This window comes from Ctenopharyngodon idella, chromosome 5 (genome assembly GCF_019924925.1).
Source record: "Ctenopharyngodon idella isolate HZGC_01 chromosome 5, HZGC01, whole genome shotgun sequence".
In the NCBI taxonomy this organism is placed as follows: Eukaryota; Metazoa; Chordata; class Actinopteri; order Cypriniformes; family Xenocyprididae; genus Ctenopharyngodon; species Ctenopharyngodon idella.
In genome coordinates this window covers 9,872,386-9,894,503 of record NC_067224.1, presented here as the reverse complement: position 1 = coordinate 9,894,503, position 22,118 = coordinate 9,872,386, and the positions used below count along the sequence as shown (strand labels likewise).

Below are 22,118 nucleotides of genomic sequence, written 5' to 3'. Positions count from 1 at the left end.
TTATATTTGTTTGATAGGAAGTTCCAGGACCAACAAAGGATGTTTTGTACGTAAATCACATTGTGCATGTGCATCCTGTCCGATACTGATGAGGATGAACATGAAGATTGGGGACGATGAAAACGGGCAGCAATGAGGTCATTGCAGGTGAGGTAGGAGGCTTTGGCCAACGGTCATGACAGGATGTGAGAGACCTCTTTGTTCTCAGTGGGTGGGAGACTTGAGAGGCTTCCATATGGAAGATGGGCATGAGAGAGAGAGAGTCTAAAGGAAATGGAGAGATAGAGAAAGAGATGTAGAGTGGAAAGGGGCTTCAGAGGTGAGGGCAGAGGGGCCTGTGGTGAAGGTTGATTGAGTGACCTGTGAGGTCGAGCTCCATTCTAGCCCATCTGAGTCTGTCAGGGACGTAAGGATATGATCCATTGGCCTGCAGAGACCAAATACACACAGAGAACGCTGCTTCACAGACCTGAAACCATTCCAGTCACAGTCCGTCCCACCAGGCCTGATAACAGCACGCTTTTACTGACACATCAAACAGCAAGGGCAAAACTGACGGCCACCACAGAGCACCTGCAGTATGAGTATCATATCAGAGCACAGTGATGTCATGCAATAGAATCATGGTCTCAAATATTTCATATTATTGTATTAAAACAACATGCCACAATTTTTGGCTTTTGATTTAGCAATATAAAATTAAGCAACTCTGTGATTATCACAATGATGTTAATGCAGTTAATTAAGTTTTCTAAAACCCATCCCATTAGATTTGATTCAAGCTTCAGAATATTACAATTTAAGTTTATTTAAACTTTAGAATCAAAAATGGAGTTGGTAGGTTTGGTTAATTTTTGTAAATCATTTAATTAGTCTATTTCAAAACAATTTAGTAACACTTTGAATAAAATTATGTAGGCATACATATTTACTGGACAAAAAGTTTTGAATAATTAAGATTATTGTTTTTGAAAGTAGTCTCTTATGCTTACCAAGGTTGCATTTTATTTGATTAAAAAAAAAAAAAAAACACTAATAACAGTAATATTGTAAAATTTATACTTATAAATTAGCATATAAGAATGTGACATCGAAGACTAGTAATAGTGACGAGGAGTAATGGCTGCTGACAATTCAGCTTTGCCATCAAAGGAATAAATTACATTTTAAAATATATTAAAATAGAAAAGAGTCATTTTAAATTGCAAAAATATTTCACAATATTACTATTTTACTGTATTTTTGATCAAATAAATACAGCCTTATTGAGTATAAGACACTGATTTCAAAACCATTACATAATCTAATTACAAACCTTTGAACAGTAGTGTATATATACGTATAGCTATATTAGTGAGTATAAATGAAAATGATTAAATATTCTTCATTGCGTTCTTCACAAAAACAGTGGAAAGCCCTTTCATTAAAAAAAGAACACAAAAAAAAAAAAAAAAATCAGCCTTCCGACAAAATTATATGTATAGTGCGTTAAATATAAACTATTATATACAGTATCTCACAGAAGTGAGTACACCCCTCACATTTTTGTAAATATTTTATCTTTTCATGTGACAACACTGAAGAAATGACACAATACATTGCTACAATGTAAAGTAGTGAGTGTACAGCTTGTATAACAGTGTAAATTTGCTGTCCCCTCAAAATAACTCAACACAGCCATTAATGTCTAAACCGCTGGCCACAAAAGTGAGTACACCCCTAAGTGAAAATGTCCAAATTGGGCCCAATTAGCCATTTTCTCTCCACGGTGTCATGTGACTCGTTAGTGTTACAAGGTCTCAGGTGTGAATGGGGAGCAGGTGTGTTAAATTTGGTGTTATCGCTCTCACTCTCTCATACTGGTCACTGGAAGTTCAACATTGCACCTCATGGCAAAGAATTCTCTGAGGATCTGAAAAAGAGAATTGTTGCTCTACATAAAGATGGCGTAGGCTATAAGAAGATTGCCAAGACCCTGAAACTGAGCTTCAGCACAGTGGCCAAGACCATACAGTGGTTTAACAGGACAGGTTCCAGAACAGGCCTCGCCAAGGTCGACCAAATAAGTTGAGTGCACGTGCTCAGCGTCATATCCAGAGGTTGTGTTTGAGAAATAGACGTATGAGTGCTGCCAGCATTGCTGCAGAGGTTGAAGGGGTGGGGGGGTCAGCCTGTCAGTGCTCAGACCATATGCCGCACACTGCATCAAATTGGTCTCTTCTTCTAAAGATGATGCACAAGAAAGCCCCCAAACAGTTTGCTGAAGACAAGCAGACTAAGGACATGGATTACCGGAACCATGTCCTGTGGTCTGATTAGACCAAGATAAACTTATTTGGTTCAGATGGTGTCAAGCGTGTGTGGCGGCAACCAGGTGAGGAGTACAAAGACAAGCGTGTCTTGCCTACAGTCAAGCATGGTGGTTGGAGTGTCATGGTCTGGGGCTGCATGAGTGCTGCCGGCACTGGGGAGCTACAGTTCATTGAGGGAACCATGAATGCCAACATGTACTGTGACATACTGAAGCAGAGCATGATCCCATCCCATGATCACGACCCCAAACACACCTCCAAGACAACCACTGCCTTGCTAAAGAAGCTGAGGGTAAAGGTGATGGACTGGCCAAGCATGTCTCCAGACCTAAACCCTATTGAGCATCTGTGGGGCATCCTCAAACGAAAGGTGGAGGAGCGCAAGGTCTCTAACATCCACCAGCTCCGTGATGTCGTCATGGAGGAGTGGAAGAGGACTCCAGTGGCAACCTGTGAAGCTCTGGTGAACTCCATGCCCAAGAGGGTTAAGGCAGTGCTGGAAAATAATGGTGGCCACACAAAATATTGACACTTTGGGCCCAATTTGGACATTTTCACTTAGGGGCGTACTCACTTTTGTGGCCAGCGATTTAGACATTAATGGCTGTGTGTTGAGTTATTTTGAGGGGACAGCAAATTTACACTGTTATACAAGCTGTACACTCACTACTTTACATTGTAGCAAAGTGTCATTTCTTCAGTGTTGTCACATGAAAAGATATAATAAAATATTTACAAAAATGTTAGGGGTGTACTCACTTCTGTGAGATACTGTATATATTTTTATCTTTAGCCCTAACCACAGTAGTTGAAATGTGTACTTGGCTACAACATTTTTATTGCACTTGTTCCAATTATATCTTACCATCTTGTAACACTTTGAAGGTTGTAAAACATGACAAACAATGTCATATTTCACCTGATGGTTAATGCAGTGATATTTCAACAGAAAACCATTTTAAAATGGAACGGACCAGTGAGTCAAGGGTTCAACATCCCAACTGCTCCCACTTCATCAGAAAGACAGTTCCCATTTAACTGCCGTCTCCCTGTGTACACACTGACACGCAGCACGTCTGTAATTCAATTCGGGTTTACTAAACGGGCCTTTCACCTCTCATAACCCTCCAGAGATGATTTTGAAGGTCAAGGGAAACAGATATATGTACCACTGCAAAAACGCGACAAGAAAGGACAGCGATACTCAGAAGGTTCTTTTAGGTCCTACTTAAAACATTGAACATTAAACACAAGTGGCCGACCGCTAAGAAGTTTCAAATGTCAAATGTTGATATATCCAGAGATGTGGGTGGCAAATGGCCAATATAATGCTGATGTAAACTAAAGGTCAAAAGTTTGGAATTAATAAGATTTTTAAACCATTTTTAAAGAAGTCTCTTATGCTCACCAAGGCTGCATTTATTGATAATCATTCTAATATGTTGATTTAGTGCTCAATTATTTTCAGTTCTTTTTTGTGCTCAATTATTAATAATGGTCCTTATTATTATCAATGTTGAAAACTGGTTTTGCTGTTGAAAATATTTTTATGGAAAACGTGATACATTTTTTTCAGGATTCTTTAACAAAGTTCAAAAGAACAGCATTTATTTCAAAATATCTTCTGTAACAAAAATAAATATAATGTATTTACTGTCACTTTTGATTAATTTGTCCCTTAATCAGCAAAAAAAAAAAAAAAACTGTTTTCTACATTAACAATAATAAGAAACATTTCTTGAGCACCAAATTAGCATATTAGAATGATTTCTGAAGGTCCACATGAAACTGAAAACTGGAGTGATGACTACAGAAAATTCAATAAATTAAAGGTGCAATTGGTGATCATCTACAGAAACATTTTTTGTTATAATGATTGAAAGTCTCCTCATGTCCTGTTAGCAATCACTACGTTAAACTGTCTAAATATATTTTTATAAATATATATCGTGTGTGGAAGGCGTAGAACCATAAAACGTTCATCCAATTATTATATTCGGTCCGAATAAAATACGACGTCCTAACTCCCTGTCAACGTATGTTTTTACATACATTTTTTTTTTTGCAGAGTTTATATAGAAAGACCTCACAGAGCACCGCAAACAAAAATCAGCCACCTTTTACAGTTCATACCGAATCAAAACAATGAACTTATGCTTCGTTCACATCATAACTACCATAATTAAGAGATTGCAACTCGTGATGTTCTAACCGGAGCTGTTCAGTCAGATTTGGAATTATGCGTATCCATGTCAACAGTATCAACACCAAAATGAATCTGCAGCAGTCAGGTACAATCTCTCTAAGATGTTTACATTCATTATTATTGTAATGTTATGTGCTTTAAGACGTGAGGTAGTTGCGCTGAGAGCTGCTATGTGTGTGTGTGTGTGTGTTCACGTGTTTTGGAGGAGGCGTGGCTTTGGACGGCGATTTGCAGGGAGCGTGGGATCGTATGCTTTCAATGCTAGCAAGCTAACATTAGCATTTCCCAGATCACCTACTGCACCTTTAAAAATGTTTTTTAAAATTGTAATAATATTTCACAGTATTACTGTTTAACTGTGTTACAATACTGTAAACAATATAGCATTGGTAAGTTGTCATTTTATAATATACAGTAATGTTTCAAAAACATAAAATAAAATCGTAATTATTCCAAATGTAAGTAAGGCCCAGTTAGTGCTTTTTTATTATAAAATGCATAACTTTTGCTACGGTTACACCTGGCGTCCACAATACTCCGGAGTTTTCAACACTCGAAAATGAAGACTTTTGGAAATGCTGCAGACCCTGTTTTAGTTTAAAAACTCTGGGACTACGTTTCAGTGTAGAAAGCCCAAAATGGAGATTTTTGAAAACAAAGGCATAGCTACCCATATCTGACTGGGTCTCATTGCATATCCTTCCCTGATTTGTCAAGCCCCTATCATATGACCTATAAGCTACTGGAACATGACAATAACAGACCAGCCTCGACAACCGTGTAAATAATAACATGGAGATGGAACTGCAAGCTTTGCTGTCTTTTTAGCAGCCATTGTGCAGTTAAACACTGCATTTTATAATACTGCAGCTGCCTATATGCACAAGAGCAGTCACCAAATGTTTACACTCGTATGCGCATGCCCAGAGTGCATGAATGGTCATGTGACATGTGTTTTCTGTCGTGTAGTGTGGGGATCTTTTCTGAAACGCAGTGGAAAAACGCTGTGTTAAAATGAAAACGCACTAGTGTGGACATAGCCTAAGTAAGCTACTAAGTGTAGAGCATTTAATGGCCCAAACAAATAATTAAAATTGATACCTGACAACAACTTTAAAACCTGAAAAGTTGTTGTTTGAGTGACGTTATTCTTCCTGCCTTGCGGTTCTGGCTCTAGAAAACAAGCTAAGACAAAAGACACTTATCAGTAAAGGACATCTCTGGCCAAAATAATGAAGAGGGTCTCGCGGCCACAAAGCCTCAACATCAGGATTATGATGTCTTATCTCCATATCTGGCCAGGAGGAGCTGTATTGATTTCCTGTCAAAGTTAATCATGCTCAGGAGAACAGACGAGATGCCATGACAGAAGCAGGTTAAATCTTCACGCTGATCTTAGATCAGATTTTTGGCTCTCTTTTACAGGAGATCTGGCTAAGATTTGTTTGGCTCAACGGGTCCAAAATCAGCATGAAAACACAAGCACTTCATTGTACACCATGACGGGCTGTAATGCTTGCTGAAGGGAGAAATAGATTGAGGTGGAGGAGAGGACAAACCCACATGAAGTCAGGGTCTGCTGCCTTTTTGAGGACTTTGCACTAGTACTATTGCAAACGCAAACAATTAAAGTGTTAGAAAAAGCTTTAAACTCAAACAGAGGGTGAAGTGCTGGCTTTGTCTCAGCAAACATCCACCATGACCAGCTCCTCTTGGATTTAAGCCAAGAAATACAACACCAAAAGCTATATAACATCAACAAAAGCAAAGCATTGACATCATTTTGTAAGACAGCTGTAGACATTTCAAGTCCTTTTACCATGATAACTGTAATTTCTACAAGGGATGCACCACATACATTTGATAAACGTTTGATATTGGTTACTAATTACATTACCATATTTTCATTTTTTTTTTTATTGTTTTTATTAAACATGCTGTCACTTCCAAAGCGACTTAATACATATAATGCAGTTAATGTCAAGCATAAGCACGCCTTAATTTATTTGTAAAGCGCATTTCCCACATGCCGGGCATTTAGTTTTGCTTTAAATAAATTCATTTCAGCTTAGTGTTTATAATAAATGTTGCTTTTAATGAATGCCACTATAATCTATGTTTGTTTTATACTTTCATTTAATATTTTTAATTTCTATTCTATACTGAATATGATTACATTGAAAGGATTTTTTTTGTGGAGTGTTTATAATGTGTTATTTACTGGTATTTTACATTAAATCCCAATAAAATGGGATTTATCAATCTTTCTCTCTCTCTCTCTCTTTCTCATATGCAATTTTGACCTGGTGCAACTAAAAGATGTGACTTATTTTCCAGAAAATTTTCATGTACAAATATACTGTATATATACACAGTACAAATACAGTGGTTTGATATTAGATATTTAATTAATCTTGCAGTAATTATTTAATAACACTGTTAAATGTAATCTTTATTAAATCTCAAAATTAAAATCTATTTTTTCACACTGTGTTGTGATGACTAAATTCAATTTTAATTTTAATATTGTCTCTTTACTGGTTATTGGCCATAACAAGAAAATAATTATGAGCTTATAAGTCACAAGCAGAATTGTAAAGGGTACATAACACACACACAGTTTCAGCCACACTTTCATCTCATGTTAATCTTGAGTTCCTATAGAGTAGTATATAATCCTTCATATCTCTGAAGAGACTTTAGTTTTATCAGATTTATAAAAGACAGATACGCTGTACCGATTCTTTCCGAAAACAACCGAGCTCATGGAGGCGTGCTGTGGGCAAAGCTAAAGTCACGAGCACGCACAGCTTTTGTGTAGCGATCGTCTGCAAGCTATTGATGGTCAGCTAAACAAATATATTTAAACACACACAATACACCCTTGCATTATCCCTGGATAACTTTTAATTCACTATACGTTTGTGTTGTTTACATTATATGAACTTAAGCGACGACTGCCAACAAAACAGACATTTGATGCAGTTTTACTTACCACCTGCGGTTCCGACTCATGGCCGGGATCATTATCGCTGTGACCGCGCCATCTTTCAGTTTCAAACGATCTGTAAATCCAGCGTCGAACTGGACCTTGTTTATAAAACTATTAGCGCCAGAGTTGGGCAAGTTACTTCCAAAATGTAATACATAATTTATTACTAGTTACTGTCATTTGAAAGTAATTACTTACATTACAATATTACTGTTTCTGAATTGTAATGTGTTACACTACTTTGCGTTACTTTTGAGTTAAGGCCTTTGCACATTAAATTTTCGTATGCGTTTTTTTCGTATTCGTGATCCTAAAAATTCGTCATGCACAGAGACCTTGCACACTGAGTCCGATGCGTATTAATGAATCCGTTGTGGAAAAAATTTGCAAAATAATACAAAATGAAGTCTTCAAGCAGTGAGCATGATTTAGTTGTCCTCTCTCTTCTTAAAAAGACAAAAAGAAAGAGGAAATATCGGGTACATTCAATCCTGAGATTGCGTAGAGAGGAAAGAGAGTTCAACCTCATCACGGAGCTGCGTGATTATCCCGAGCGTTTCAAAGTTTACTTCAGGATGTCAGTGCCTCAGTTTGATGCTTTGCTAGCGATACTGGCACAATCTTTATATTCTGTCTCTTTCCGCACTTTGTTTGTCATACAGTGCTACTGCTTTGTGCTGTAGCCGACGTGGATCAACTTGTCAGATGGCATTGGGGATTTTGGCGTTCGCGTACGGTGGCTCTGAATTGTCAAAACATCTCTCAAAATGCGTGCTACGGATGCGAAAAATGCAGAAAATCGAACCTGATCCGAATTTTTTTATGACGGATGAAAGTTTCGGAGGCAGTGTGCAAACGTGATTGACATAACGTGAGGTCGTATTTATTTTTTAACATGCGGAAATTTTGCATGCGAATTTCGGACTCAGTGTGCAAAGGCCTTTACTTTCACCAAAATAACCACAGAACTATGACAGCATAAAATGCTAAAATGTAGTTTATTGCTGCTCACTATACATCCAGTGGAGGGCGATATGGTATAGCATAATGCCAGTGATCCTCCAGGGGGGCTTGGAGATAACTTAAAATTAATTTAAATATATTAATATAATTCATTAATTGTATTTTTAATACGTTAAATTAAACACCACCTCTTTGCGACTGTTTCGGAGCAGCCCACACCGTTTCTCATCTCGCTGTGTGAAAAACAGACTGAACGGCGGCTCAAAACACCCAACCACATCAGTAACAGTATACACAAACTACATCTATCAGTTGGATAAAGAAAACCAGTGTCGCTATTAAAATTTTGATGGATGATGAGTGTAATGAAGGTAAATACGATTACAGTGACATACAGGAGTCGTACATTAGGCATGCGTGAGTCCGTTATTATTGATGCGCAAATAAACCAAGTATGTGCGTTCGCGGCTTACTGATATTTCTGCATCTGTTGCTTTGTCTTGCCCGCGCTCTCGTCCGGTGCATTCTTTATCTTCTCCGACCCTGAAGCTCTCTTGGTTATCTAGTGTTAGCGTGGCACCGGTTCAGGTGTTTTTTCAAGTGCTATTGTAACGAGTATAATATTACCCAAATTTTATTAGTAATGCGTTACATTACTGCGTTACAGCAAAAAGTAATATTTTACTGTAATATAATTACTTTTGTAATGCGTTACTCCCAACACTGATTAGCGCTGATCCTGAGGGCTCGAGCAGCCATGGAAAAACACGAGATATTCTCCATTCATTTTAACCAATAAAATATTGATTGCAACTTTCAGACATGACTTTATCCTTATTTTGATAGTTAATTTGAGGCGGTTTCTATCGTTATTTTAATGGCAAATGTCGAGAGTGCATCAATGTAATGCGCGAGCACAAATCTCTTAGTTTCACTGTTCCCTTAAAGAAGACGAAGCATGTTGATGGGCGTGCTCTTGCTCTCTTGCTCTGGTTGATGTGTGCGTGCGCTCTTCCCGGAGAAGTGCCCATACAAGGAATTTTGCCCTTTATTACGTAATACAGGGCCATATTCGGAGAAAGAAAAAAAAAAAAACTTTGAGCATGTATCAAACTGCCAAAGTCACACCCCCCAGTGGTGAGCCATTGAAATTTCGAAACACTTATGACGTAACGAAGCCTCGTTTATTGAAATCAAGTGACTTTGGCAGTTTGATACACACTCCGAACCACTGATTCGAAACAAAAGATTTGTAAAGCTTCTAAGCTTCATGTTCAGTGTTTTGAAATCGCCCATCACTAGATATTGTTGAATAAAGTCGTTATTTTGTTTTTTTGGTGCACAAAAAGTATTCTCGTCGCTTCATAACATTAAGGTTGAACCACTGTAGTCACATGAACTGTTTTAAATATGTCTTTAGTAGCTTTCTGGGCATCTGAAAGTGTTAATTATCTTGCTGGCAATGGAGGCCTCACTGAGCCATCGGATTTTATCAAAAATATCTTAATTTGTGTTCTGAAGATGAACAAAGGTCTTACGGGTGTGGAACGACATGAGGGTGAGTAATCAATGACAGTTTTCATTTTTGGGTGAACTAACCCTTTAATACCCGTGCACCTAGCTTCTAGCATATATTAATTTAGTATAGTTTTACAGTATTAATACTGTAGCAGTATTAAAAGTGTAGTAACTATGGTATTTTGGCTGAAAATATTTTTAACATTGAACAAATCTTTGTGGATAGATGGATAGTAGGATAGATGAATATACTTCTATTCAAACATCTCTTTATAGTTCAGACAGGACTTATGAAAACTGATGAAAATGTCCTTTGGGGGGAACTTTAACTCTGGTGACTCACTGCGACTCCTGCAGTGTCATAATGAATAAATAATCCCTTTGTAGTCGTCATTTGTATTCTACCCTTTGCGACAACTGCTGGATACTAATAAAAACTGCAATCGCCCTGAGCGGACCTGCCAACAGAGCACAGAGTCTATTCAAAATATTTCTAATAAATTGCATAATTCATCAGCTCCGAATATAACAGTGTAAGGTCTGATGGGACGATTTGATTTATGGAGCACAAAACCCCTACTAAGAAAATGAAGAGAAAAAAGGTGGTGGTCATATCTGAAAAGCTGTCTTAGCAGCTTGAACACCGATTTACACGTAACATGCTAATAAATGTCAGATTTCAGAGTTAGGGTGGAAGGCAAGATATGTGTGAACAACAACTTAACTTTTGCTTTAGAAGTCTAAAATGCATGAATCATATTGATGGTCACTGGTCAATAACCACTTTCAATGTATTAAAAAAAAAAAAAAAAAAAAAAAGCAGAGTTAAACATTTGTTCATCATTCAACATTTCTATTTTCTATGTTTATGTATTCCACAAAAGGAAAAAAATAAGTTACGCCCATAACAAAAAAAAAAAAAAAAAAAAGAGATTGTTATTTTGTTATGCAATTTATACCACTGTATATCCACATTGTGATTTTAAAAATTCCAACACCAAACAGACTAACTAGACCAATCCTAGCTGCAGAGTTCAAATCCAACCCTAATCCAATACACCTGTCTGTAATTATCAAATGCTCCTCAAGATCTTAATTAGCTGGTTCAGTTTGTTTGATGAGGGTTGGAGCTAAACTTTGCCGGAAGGTAGATCTCTAGCAACAGGATTGGGCACCACTGAACTAGACAAACTATAGTCTACTTAGCAAACTGTGCTGCAGATGGATACAGTCACATTAAAAATGTATAGAAATGGCTGGTCACTCAAATGTTAAATAATGTGAAGCTATTAGTGAAGTTAAAATTGATCACTTTGCTGGTTATATTTAAAGGATTCGCAAGCATGCAGAACTCGTGCTGAACAAAATTTTCGTTGTTTTGAGTAGCATTGAGTGGATTCTGACTAACTTAAGCACATCTGATTGGCTATTGCATTCAACAGATTGAAAGTTTGTGATTGGCTACAAAGGAAAGCTCAATGAACAAATTTCAGAATCAAAAAACTAAGAAAAAACAGACACGCAGGGGGAAAAGGAGACCTACCCCGTCGTCCATGGACCAGATCACAACATCACCCAAGAGGTCACCAGTTATCAACCTAAATAAAACTGAATTGACATCTGCCCAAGTATCATTACTGGAATTTGGTTTATCCTATATTCCTACTCCATCTGTAAGTTCATTTGAACTTTATCTGGACTTACAAAGATTTTTTAGAGATCTTAGAAGAAAAGAATTTTTTATGAATACCGACCATACTTCTGATTGTACTTCTAAGAGTTCCTTTCATATTAAAAGTACTTTTATTCCTCCTAAGAATAGGAACCATACTATTGAAACTTATTGTAAACTTACAGAAAAAGAATTTGAAAACCATAAAAAAAAAATATATAAAAAATTCAATTTATAAGAACATCTCACAGGAACAATATAAAGCACTTTCTGAACTTGAGAATAATAAATCAATAGTTATAAAACCTGCTGATAAGGGTGGGGCCATTGTAATAATGGATAAAATGGATTATAAATCTGAAGTACATAGACAACTGAATAATTTAAGTTTACGAGAAATTAACGTGATCCAACAAAAAAGTTCCATGATGAACTACGGTTAATTCTTGATAACGCTGTACATAATGGTGATATCTCAAAGGAATCACATTTCCTTTTTAATGAACATCCTCAAAAAGCTTTTTTGTATGTTCTTCCAAAAATTAATAAAAGCTTAAAAAAATCCACCAGGTAGACCGATTGTCTCTGGTATAGGTAATCTAACGGATAGAATTACCAGTTATGTAGATTACCCTATAAAAGATCTTGTCCCCAATTTAAAATCATATATTAAAGACAGTTCTGAATTTTTGGTATACCTCAAAGATCTTCCACAACTTGAATCAGATATAATCATGTGTACTCTTGATATTGAATCCCTATATACTAATATTGACCATAAAAAAGGACTTGAAGCTTTGGAATATTTTCATAATAAAAGGACAAATCAAACTCCGTCCACAGCTTTTTTGATTGAATTGGCTTCTTTTGTCTTGAAAAGGAAATTCTTTTTTGATGATATCCCATATCTCCAAATTTCAGGTACAGCAATGGGAACAAAAATGGCACCCAGTTTTGCTTGCCTTTTTGTAGGTTTACTTGAAGAAAGTGTTTTATATGAAAAGAACATTTTTTTTTTTTTTTTTTTTAACCACATATTGTTTCTTGGAAAGATATAATGATGATGTGTTTCTGCTCTGGAAAGGGCAAGTTACTGTTCTCCATGAATTTTTACAATTTCTGAACATGAATTTTGGTTTAAAATTGGTTTAAAATTTTCTTTAATTTTTAACATGGAAAAAATAATTTTTTTGGATATACTTAAAAAAAAAAAAAAAAAAAAAAAATCTCACTTCATCCTTATATACGAAACCAACAGATCGGAACACATTGTTACATGGTCAAAGTTTTCATCCTGTTTCTTTAAAAAGAAGTTTACCAATAAGTCAACGTATTTGTGAAAACAGTGAAGAATATGAAATGGAAAAATATCAAATGTTATCAAAATTTAAAGAGAGGTTATAATGAAAAGTGTCTCTCACATGCAGAACAAAAAGTAAAAGTTAGAAGAAGATTGTTTAAATTCTAACAAATACAAGAAAACATCTTCAAGGTCAGGTATTATATACTGCACCACATATGCTCCTAAAGCCCTCAATATACAGTATCTGTGAGTACACCCCTCACATTTCAGCAACCATTTTAGTATATCTTCTCAAGGGACAATACTATAGATATGAAACTTGGATATATTTTAGAGTAGTCAATGTGCTGCTTGTATAGCAGTATAGATTTACTGTCTTCTAAAAATAACTTAACATACAGCCATTATTGTCAAAATAGCTGCCAACAAAAGTGAGTACACCCTAAGTGATAACAGTTGTATGTTGTTTAACCATGCAAAGCCACATGTCCTATTCATCATGTTCATGTTTTTGTCTGCTTGACAGGACCATACAAATGTGTGGATCTTGTATTAGAGCAGTTAAAATTTGGTGCTTTGAGTACAATTCTCTCATACTGATCACTGGATGTTCAACATGGCACCTCATGGCAAAGAACTCTCTGAGGATTTAAGAATTAAAATTGTAGCTCTCCACAAAGATGGCCTAGGCTATAAAAAGATCGGTAACACCATGAAACTGAGTTACAGCACAGTGGCCAGGGTCATAGAGCGAGGATTTCCAAGATGAGTTCCACTCGGAACAGGCCAAAGAAGTTGAGACCTTGTGCTGTGCGTCAGGTGCAGAAGCTCGCTAAGGTCAGCTTGTCAGTGCTCAGACCATACACCGCACACTGCAACAAGTCTGTTTGCATGGCCATCGTCCCAGAAGGAAGCCTCTTCTGAAGCTGGCTCACAAGAAAGCCCGCAAACAGTTTGCTGAAGACAACCTGTCCAAGAGCATGAATTACTGGAACCATGTCCTGTGGTCTGATGAGACTAAGATAAACTTGTTTGACTCAGGTGGTGTCCAGCATGTGTGGCAATGCCCTGGTGAGGAGTACCGAGAAAATTGTGTCTTGCCTACAGTCAGCTTGCTGCTGGTACTGGGGAGCTCTGCTTCATTGAGGGAAACATGGATTCCAACATGTACTATGACATTCTGAAGCAGAACATGATGCCCTCCCTTCAGAAACTAGGCCGAACGGCATGATAATGACCCCAAACACACCGCCAAGATGACAACTGCCTCGCTGAGGAAGCTGAAGGTGAAGGTGATAGAGTGGCCATGTATGTCTCCAGACCTGAACCCTATTGAACACCTGTGGGGCATCCTCAAGCAGAAGGTGGAGAAGCGCCATGTGTCTAACATCCAGCAGCTCCGTGAAGTCATTATGGAGAAGTGGAAGAGGATCCCAGCAACAACCTGTGCAGCTCTGGTGAATTCCATGCCCAGGAGGATTAAGGCAGTGCTAAATAACAATGGTGCTCACACAAAATACTGACACTTTGGACACAGTTTTGATATGTTCACTTAGGGTGTACTCACTTTTGTTGCCAGTTATTTTGAGAATAATGGCTGTATGTTGAGTTATTTTCAGAGCACAGTAAATCTGTACTGCTATACAAGCTGCACATTGTCTACTCTAAAGTATATCCAATTTTCATTTCTATAGTATTGTCCCTTAAGAACATATAATAAAATGGTTGCTGAAATGTGAGGGGTGTACTCACTTTTGTGAGATACTGTAAGGTGGTGAAAAAATATTTGCATATTTTACAAGATGATCCTTCTCTAAAAGATACATTTCAAAACCCTCCACTTATTGCTCATAAAAGAGCCGGAAATATTAAGGATAAATTAGTTAGGGCCTGTTCCCCAAAAAAACCTACAATTAAGACTCTTACAGGAAAAATTCCTCTTGGAAATTTTAAATGTGGTAATTGCATTAATTGCCAATACACCAGGAATATTAAATGTTTCGAACACCCTGTTTATAAAAACGATATACATATTAAAAGTTTTATTACATGTAACACTAAAAATGTTATATACTTAATCCAGTGTCCTTGTAAAAAAAAGAAATATATGTTGGAGAAACACCTCGTTGTTTAAGGGTTCGCATTACACAGGAGCTCCATTAAAAGAGGTGATATAACAAAACCAGTAGCAAAACATTTTAAAGAACGTAATCATCCTATGTCCTCCTTTTTATTCTTTGGTATTGAGCATATAAAAATTCCACTAAGAGGAGGTAACACTGACTTAATTAGAAAAAGAAGGGAGACTTTTTGGATTTTTTATTTAAAAAGTCTGTTTCCTACTGGGATTAATGAGGAATTGGTCTTAAAAGAATTTTTATAGAAATATTTTTATAGTTTGTTATAAAGGGGTGTATTGTATTGTATACTGTATATGCTTACTAAAACTATTTATGTGATTGTTGTTATCTACATATACTAAAAATAATATATAAAAGGTTTTTTTTTTTTTTTTTTTTGATCATTTATAAGTTTTGTGACTGGTGGATGATATATGTAATTTTATGTATATGTAATGGGGGATATATTGTATATGTTCACTAAAACTAATTATATATATATATATATATATATATGATTGGTGTTATTTGCATAGCATACATTAAAAATAATTTATAGTAAGTTTTTTTTGTTTTTGTTTTTTAGTAGTGTAAGTAGTGTTCAATGCAAGGAAACCATTGGTTGATGCATGATCATTTACTATAAGTTTTGTGCTTGGTGGATGTTACTATATGCAATTTTTTCATTGGTTCATTTTAAGTTAGAATTTTGTCTCTGTTTGCACTTAAAGGAACATACACACACCTGTAACCTTTTAGACCTGACGAAGGCCTGTGTGCCGAAATGCATTGGCAAAATAAAGTTTTGATCTTTTAGCTCTATATTTTGTTCATTTCTGATCCCTCCACGCCACAAGTGTTGCTGGTTTTGTTAAAAAATGGCTACAAAAGATCAACACTGCAAAAACAAGTTGTAAATAGAAACCTTTGACGCTCCTCACAGAGCGCTTACACAAACACTCACAGGAACGTTTGAAAGCAGCCGCCTATCAGCGGGTAACGGTACTGCAGAACATTAGGTATCATCACATTAAATGATCAAATATATCTTTGGCGGGACAATGATTTATTTTGGTGGCCGCCAAAATATTTTCAATGCAGGAAAAACCCTGGATTGTTATCAAAGATTTTTCACCAAGCATCATAGGATTTATTGTTAATTCCTTTAAATAATTACCATTTCAATCATGACAGCAGAAACTATTTGATTAACAGTTCTTCTGGAGAATTGTCAGGTTTTAAAGTGTTTCCTGTAGAGATAATGTACACAAGCACCACCACAATACCCCCAGACAAATATTTCTGCTGAAGCACAATCCATTTTTTCTTGTTTCCTCTATTACATGTTTCATCTCAGAGTTCCTGTGAAGAGGACTCGATAAAAAGTAGAAGGCATAGTAAACACAAAATCCCCTTGATATAATGGAGAGATATCCACCATGATCACTGCAGAAAAAACAACAACAAACACACATTTTATCTTATCCCAACTGTCTCCGACAACACATACAGTTTACAAAGTTCCTGAATATCCAAACAGACCAAAGTAAAAACGCATATATCCTCCACATGAGGTTTACAAAGGGAAAGCAGATAAGCTCCCTCTGTGTGTGAGGAATATCTTTCCAAGGTCACATATGAATCGTCGGCCTACTCCACAGGCACTCATTTTCACTAAACAGCGTTAACATTCCCAAGACATACTCCTTCCCTTTGTATTTTGCAGGAGGGAGAACCTCCAAAAAGATAGCGCGGGAATGGTGCAGTGGAAAAGGCCATTAGCAATTCAAAAGGAGTCAACTCAAAGCGGGAAGGCCCAGCCATCATTGATTTTCAGGGAGGCTGATTTAGAAGCAGGGTCATGTAAACGGCCTGATAAAGCCAACGCAGCTGAGATGATACCAAAGACTGAGAGAGAGACACACACAATTCCATTAACAATTCTTTTAGTAGTTTTGAAAAAGCAACAGCGCACACAAATCACAGAAGAGTTCTGCCGTTTTACTGGAAATGATGCACAATTTTTTTTTTTTTTTTTTTTAATAATACATATTACATATGTGGAAAATTGTTGGTTGTGATGGAAAAGACACCACAACTGTGGGAAAGTACTTTGTGTAAATATAATTTTTCACACAATGAATATTTGAGTGGTTAATTTTGATCATTTTTATTACACTATTTAAGATGCAATTTATTACTTTATGATGGATTTTTAGTATGAATTTGGAAAGGGGTAAAACAATATGGTGAAAAGTTTCCAAGACAGTTTAAAGGCAGGGTAGGTAATTTGCTTCAAAAATATTTTTTTGTTATGCTGAATGAAAGTCTCTTCACATCCCGATAGCAATCACTAAGTTAAGTGGTCTAAATGTATTTATATGCATTTATATCGTCTGTGGAAGGCGTAGGACCATAAAATGTTCATCCAATCATATCCAACGGTCCGAGGGATACTATAAGATGTCCCTACCTGCCCATCAACGTATGCTTTATATACCCTCGCGCACCCTGTTTAAGCAGACATCACGTCATCAGCGTTTCATGCTATGCAGAGTTAAGACAGACGCTAGTCACGAGCACTGCAACCAAAACAGCAGTTCATCCTGAACTAAAACAACGAGCTTATGCTGCGTTCACGCCATAAATACTGTAATTTGGAAGAGATGGAATCCCGTGCCGTTATACTCAGAGCGGTTCTGGACTCAAATTTACGTTTCAATGGCAACACTATCAACGCCTAAATTAATCTGCAGCAGTCACGTGGTATAGGTCAGCGCTCTTTTAGTTGTTTACGTTCATTATTATTGTAATGTTAGACATGAAGACATGAAGTGAGACATGAAGTGTGCAAGACGGCGCCGGTGTGTCTGGTTCGCCGTTTGACTCAGCGCACTCTGATTTGTTTTATGTTGGTTTTAACGTCTGTCACAAGGACCATTGACTCTCTGCTGGTGTATGATCGTCAGGAATTGTTGAAAATCAAAGACATTGTGAATTCATGTGCGGAATACAACTGTTATGGACCAAACAAACCGCGTCCCTCTTACCTGGCTGATGTGCCAGCATACCTGCTTCGGGTAAGGGCGCTGCTTCCCAGGAAACGCAGACGCCGAGGAGTGCGAGGTGGCCGGCTAGTGATGCTCAAATCCTGACTGTTACCTCCTGACTGTACTTTTATTAACACGCCAAGAACCACTGGTCGTGGAGGAGGTATAGCTACTGTCTTAAAGAGCTGTTTATCTCACAAACCATTATCGATGATGTCTTTTTCCTTGTTTGAACTGAGCTGTTTTGAATTACGACAGACTGAGCCAGTGTTGTGCGCGGTCATTTATAGACCACCCAAGCACAACAAAGACTTTATCAAAGAATTTTCTGATTTTATTGCTGCTATAAGGATTAACTATGACAGGATTTTAATTGTTGGTGATTTTAATGTACATGTTTGTTGTCCATCCAAGCCTATGGCTAAAGACTTTTTAGAGTTGGTTCATGCCTTTAGTTTTGTACAAAATGTCACTGGACCGACACACTTTAGACCTTGTACTGTCTTATGGTTTTCCTGTTAATAATGTCTTTGTGGGTGATGCAGTATGTTCACTGAGGTCTGAGCGCTAGCTCCAGCTCGAGGTTCCTAAGACCAGACTTAAAACCAGGGGGGACCGGGCCTTCTCTGTGGTTGGCCCCAGACTATGGAACGCTCTGCCTCCCCAGGTTAGAACGGCCCCAACAGTTGAATGTTTTAAGTCTCGTCTTAAGACCCACTTTTATTCCTTGGCTTTTAACTCCGTGTGAGTTGTGTGGTCCTGTGTCTTTTATTGGTGTTTTTTTTTTTTGTTTTTGTTTTTTAATTGATTTTACTTATTTGTTTATGTGCCTTTTTATTGTATTCCTCTTATTCGATTTTACTAGTTTTTATTGTTTGAATGGAGGCTAGTGAAGTTAATTAGACCATTTATTTATTTATTTATTGTTTTTTTTGTACAGCACTTTGGAGACTTTGTTGTTGGTAAAATGTGCTATAGAAATAAAGTGGATTGGATTGGATGAAGTAGTTTAATGGCGTCTCTCATAACAATTTTGTTCGCTCCCTGCTGTACGCGTTCATGTGTTTTGGAGGAGGCGTGGCTTTGGAGACACTCTGAAGGGAGGGTGGGATTTTATGCTTTCAAAGCTAGCTCACTATTGGTAGGTCATTTTCAGAAATGCTAGCTTAAAAAAAAAAAAAAAAAAAATCAGTACCTGGAGCATAAAACTGTGCATTGCAGAAATACCCATGAACAACTAGTCAGTGATTACACTTCAGTCACTCAACATTCAAGTACACACACAACACAGTAATGGTTATTGGATTACTTCAAGACATGATATCAAAAACAGTCAGTTTAGTGACTGTGTGATTCAGTAGACTGATTCAGAGCCTTTCTGACTGATTTATTAAAGCTGCACTTTGTTCTCAAATTGTTAATGTTAACAACACCAGCATTGCGTGACTGTATTTAGTGTGTCTTAGTGTTACCTGTAGATTTCAATTTCTGTAGCCACTCCGCAGTCCAAAGTCTTTTGCTTTTGACTACGGGTGAATCTCCAGTTGTCACTGATTATTGTCATTTGGATCTTTCTGGATTACAATACGCCATCAAAATAGTATGTTTAATTATTCCAGCTGATGTGAGAAAAGGCTATAAATGATCCGTTACCAGCAGCATCCTCGCATGCCATATAGCCTACTAGCTGGGGGGACGTGACGTAATGATTCAAAGACGAATGGCTGCATGCTCGAATTTCCCGCAGAAACCCACCAATACAGATTTTATTATAAAACATTATTACAAGCTTACCGTTGTGAATCGGGCTAAGGCAAGGAGATAGTTTTGAACACTGGCTGGTTATGTACTTGCTCAAAAATTTATTTTGGATTATTTTTAACCAAAAAAAAAAAAAAAAAAGTTATGGACTGCACCTTTAAATAACATTCAAGAATATACATATTAAATTCAGACTGCAAAGCTCACAACTTGGTTTTTCTTTTATGCTGTGCTGTAAATGGAAGCAGTTTACTTTAGTACAGTGTTCTGTCCAAATAGGAGGAAAAATTAAGTGTCATTCATTGAAGACATAGAGCCAGTAATGGGAACAAAATTAGAAGCATTCGTTCTGCTTTTATTTATTTATTTATTTACGGAACTATTTCTGAATAAAAGTTGTTCCTTTTTTTAACCCTAAGAAGCATATTCAGTACAGGGAACCAGCAATATGGTTTTAACTGGTTGTCTAAGCTGGTCAAAGGCTGTTTATTTCAGCAGGGGAGAGAAAGAAAGAAAGCGAAAGAGAAAGAGAAAGAGAAAGAGAGAGAGAGAGAAAGAGAAAGAGAAAGAGAAGAGAGAAAGAGAAAGAGAAAGAGAGAGAGAGAGAGAGAGAAAGAGAAGAGAGAGAGAGAGAGAGAGAGAGAGAGAGACCCAGGAGGCCCCAATGAAAGCAGATCGGATACAGCCGCTAAGTAAATGACATTCTGTTTGTTGCAGCATTGACCCTGTTCTCTGTGGTCATTAATTTCAATCAGGCACCCAACATGGAACCTGGACCTCTGTTTGCCACGGCTCAGGAGAGGCAAATAAGACATGGCAGGTTCTCAGGATATCTTCACAGCATCCAGCTCAACACAGACAAAACTAATGTAAAAATAAAACCCTAATCTTGAAGATATTTGGCCCAAAATACACAACTCCAATTTTCTTTTGGTAAACTTGGTTCCCTTTCAGTCGGTCACATTTGACGTCACGTCTCGATTTCCTACTTCAGGGAACGAGGGTTACATACGTTACTCATAGACAATGCTAGGTCTTGCAGAAAAACTGAAGTATGTTTTTCACTACTAGGTTAACAAATATGGGGTTTTCAGGAACCAGTGCTGATACATATGAGGTATTCTTCAATTTAATGATTCAAATGAGAATTCAAAAATGACGTTATTAAACAATTATTTACTTGACATTATACACTCAAAAATTTGAAAAAAAAAAAAAAAAAAAAAATTAATTAAAAAAGGAAAATTAGTCCTCACTGAAATGATTGTGAATAGACTGTACATGACTTCTAAAAGGTTTAGTTCATGCAAAAATGATCCTCACAGTCATTTCTTTCCATTCATGTCATTTCAACCTCATTAGACTTTTGTCCATTTTCGGTGGATTAAGATATTTTAATATTCTTTCATCACTCTTGGCCATTCATTGAAAGTTCATGGAACCAAAATTATCAAAAAAAGTTCATCATAGAAGTAATTAATGTATTCTCAATCAATATATTATATAATCAAGTCTTCGGAAGAGACACAATCACTTTATATGATGAACAAAAAAACAGAAGCAAGGCTTTTTGGTGGCATGGACATTCAATGGATGGACAATGTTAAAAATCTTAAGTTCCAAACATAAACTGAAGTTTTAAGGATTTGGAACAACATGAGGGTGAGTAAATGATGGCAGAACTTTCAGTTTTGGGTAAACTTTCTATTTAAATAATCAATGCGGTAAAAGGTGACATAAGATATAAAACTTTACAATTTGGCAACACATTGTAGTTACTGATTAGCTAATAGTGAACTCCCTCATTCAACTGAGCGCTATTGCTTAACAATAGTTTCTTGTTAGTTAATAGTAGTTACTAGAATGTTATAACTGTGTTACTCATTTGTTCCTGTGGGTACCACAAAGTGTCATTCAAAGTGTTTTGAAGCATTTGTTTGGATTCTACCCACCCCATAGAAAATTAGTTAAATTAATGTTTTAACTGTGATCAAGTTTTATATATTTTTCTAATCAATTCCTGGCTCTATTTTTCTTATTCTTCTTTCAATTGGTCTGAACAATTTAAACACCCTCATCAGTCCATACGACTTTATTCCAATTTCAAACCAAATGCCTGGTTCTTTGTTTTGTGTTTGTGTCTTTGACAAAAGACCAAAATGTTTCCAAATACAACATGTTAAAATGCAAACATCATGCAAGTCTACTGTATGGAAATGAG

The 22,118-nt window shown here is 36.7% G+C and overlaps 1 protein-coding gene across 10 annotated transcripts in view; it reads right to left on the bottom strand.

Moving 5' to 3' along the window:
• mast4 (microtubule associated serine/threonine kinase family member 4) overlaps positions 1-22,118 on the bottom strand; it is a 130,448-nt gene that overhangs the window by 71,452 nt on the left and 36,878 nt on the right. The gene's annotated exons all lie outside the window — the stretch shown is intronic.